Source organism: Octopus bimaculoides, chromosome 3, assembly GCF_001194135.2.
Source record: "Octopus bimaculoides isolate UCB-OBI-ISO-001 chromosome 3, ASM119413v2, whole genome shotgun sequence".
NCBI lineage: Eukaryota > Metazoa > Mollusca > Cephalopoda > Octopoda > Octopodidae > Octopus > Octopus bimaculoides.
The window spans coordinates 82939216-82942616 of NC_068983.1; positions in this window are offsets into that span (position 1 = coordinate 82939216).

A 3401-nucleotide genomic window follows, 5' to 3' on the forward strand; every position below is an offset into this window, starting at 1 on the left:
CAACTCATTTCTACAGCTGAGTGAACAGGAGTAACGTAAAATAAAGTGTCATGCTCAAGAACACAGCAGGTCCGGGAATCGAACTCACAACCTCACGATCGTAAAGCTCGACGCTCTAACCACTGAGCCATGCGCCTTCACATACACACACACACACACACACACATATATATATATATATATAGCTCCAAACTCTTGTTTCCAAAACTTTTAAAGATGTGTGTATTTTCAGTCTGTGCATGGATGCATGCATGCATGCATGCATGGATAATTATAATTTGCAACTGCAATTTCGTTGACCAAAAGTCGTGCAGTTTGTTAAGTTGAAATTTCTTTTTCGTCCATGGAAAATGCTAATAGTTGTTAAAGTTACTTTCAGCTGGCCAAATTAAGGCAGTACTCCACATTGTGGTATTGAGTGCACATATACATTCATGCATGCGATCATGCTCACATACATGAATACAAAGATCATACACATATGCATATAAAGTTTTATACGTACATACATACATTAATACATGCATACATAAATATTTATGCACCATTCACAGAACGTTTGAATCGCCTCTATTTCTCCATCCATTTTTGATTCTTAAAGACAATTCCCTTCTCTCTCTCTCTCTCTCTCTCTCTATCTCTCTCTCTCTCTCTCTCTCTCTCTCTCTCTCTCTCTCTCTCTCTCTCTTTCCTTCTGTTTCGCTTTATCTCTCCCGTCCTCTCTTACTCTCTCTCCATCTTCTCTCTTTATCTGTCCCTCCCTCTCACGCTTTCTTTTTCTCTTTCTATCTCTTTATCTCTCTTTCTCTCCCTCTCTCTCCCTCTCTCTCTCTTTCCTTCTCTCTATCTTTATCTATCCCTCCCTCTCTTCTTACTCTCTCCCCATCTTCTTACTCTCTCCCCATCTTCTCTCTTTATCTCTCCCTCCCTCTCACGCTTTCTTTCTCTCTTTCTATCGCTTTATCGCTCTCTCTCCTTCTCTCTCTTTATCTCTCCTTCCCGTTCATACTCTCTCTCCATCTTCTCTCTTTATTTCTCCCCCTTCTCACGCTTTCTTTCTCTCCTTCTATCTCTTTATCTCTCTCTATTTCTCTCTCTCTCTCTCTCTCTCTCTCTCACTCCTTTTCTCTCACACACATATACATACATGTACAGACACACAAACACATACATGCCCACGTGTACATAATACACTAAGAGATTCTCTAAATACTATAATTCCATTAAAATTTCCTTCAAAACCAACAAGAAAAAAACCATCAACCACACGCCTGTAACGACCACGCCATCACCACTACTACCACCACTACTATCAACAACAGCAATAACAATTGCTATTATCATATTCACCAGCTCGAAACAACAACAACTATACACCAATAACGACTACAAATACAACGAACAAAGCAACAACGCACCAACCGACCGACTTACCAACCCTCCTGTAGCACTAATAGAGACGAGAATAGGGAAGTCGTAGAAAGCAAGATGGCGAATATATCGTTAATAGTTGTAACACGATAGGTCTTTCCGAAAGACGCCATGTCTGAAGTGCGACACAAATTAAGCCCATTGAAACTCCTACGTAATCTTACCTAGCTGTTTCGACAAAAACCAATACACCTTTACCGCCATATTGTTATTTTTTTTCTTTCTTGTGTGTGTGTGTGTGTGTGTGTGTGTGTGTGTGTGTGTGTGTGTGTGTGTGTGTGTGTGTGTGTGTGTGTGTGTGCCTGCGTTTATGCAATCTGTTTATGTATTTATGTGTCTGTGTGAATGTGCTTAATTCTATGGATGTATATCAGCATGGTTGCTTTTCAAAAATACTTATTTTCTACAAAGTTTCATGTTTGATATTCTTACATTTTGTTATTGTTCTTCTTAGTATTGCTGTTGTTCTGCTGCTGCTGTTGTTGTTGTTGTTGTTGTATCTGGAGTGGAACGCGGCTCCGTGGAAGATTCAGGCTTACTACGTTTCTACTTAATGAAAAAGGAAGTCTCCTTTTGCATTATATTGGCGATAAAAGATATTTGGATTTTCCAGTGTCGTCTCTGTTTACCTTCGAGTGGGAGTATAATATTAATTCTCGGACAGCTTAGCTCTTAGATTTAGCTTTTAGATTTAGATTTAGATTTAGTAAACATTCATTTATTGGTTATGCAGAAAGGCTTCCCCTTCAGGATAACCGGTGAGCGGTATTAGCCACAACAGAGACAGCACATAGCTCCCAATGAACAAGGTGGCACTCCAACCTCATGGTGGTGCTCCAGCATGACCACAGTCCAATGACTGAAACTAAAAAAAAAGGATAAAAGGATATTGACACAGATTTTCTTCTTTTTTTTTTTGAAAAAATGGAGAAAGATAAATGACAGTTACATTGAAGCATTTGTAACAAAAAAAATAATAAAACGAAATCATATCACAGCACATACCCAAATTTTAATTAAAGCTTTGCTAATTGGATCTGTTAAAAAGACTCGCTGAATACATGTCAACTCCCGGGAAAATAGAATAATGTGGGTCAGGGACAAGGGAGAGGATATTCTTGCCTGAGAAACGTATTCAGGGTTGAGGCAAACGGAGGGTAATATATTTAGATTTTGTTCAAAATAGAGTGATCTTTTATATACCTAAAGGTACAGTTAGAAGAAGTTCTATCGACGGCGGAGAGCATATGGGAATGCGTGCCTGGCCTTCAAACAAAGACTGCGACAATACGACAGGCCCAACTGGTGTGCTATTAACCTGCCCATTAGCATGTGCCGCATTATACAGGGTACCCAAACGTAATGGTTATGTGTCTTGCGTTGTTTATCTTTTATCTTTTATCTTTTACTTGTTTCAGTCATTAGACTGCGGCCATGCTGGGGCACCGCTTTGAAAGGATTTGTAATCGAAAGAATTGACTCCAGTACTTTTTTTAAGCCTGATACTTATTCAATCAGTCGTTTTCGGCGAGCAGCTAATAACTAGGGCGTAAACAAACCAACTCCGGTTGTCAAGCGGTGATGGGGACATACACAGACACAAACACACACACACATACATACGCACAGACATATACATATATTATGTCTTACTTGTTTCAGTCATTAGATTGCGACCATGCTGGGGCACCGACTTGGGGAATATTTAGTCGATTAACGACACCAGTACTTTTTTCTAAGCTCGTACTTATTCTATTGGTCTCTTTTGTCAAACCACTAAGTTATGGGGACATAAACACACCAACACCATTTGTCGAGCGGTGATGGGGGACAAACACAGACCCAAAGACACATGCACACACACACACACACACACACACATAGATACATACATATACACACATAGATACATACATATATACATACATATACATATATATATATATGTATATATATATATATATATATAT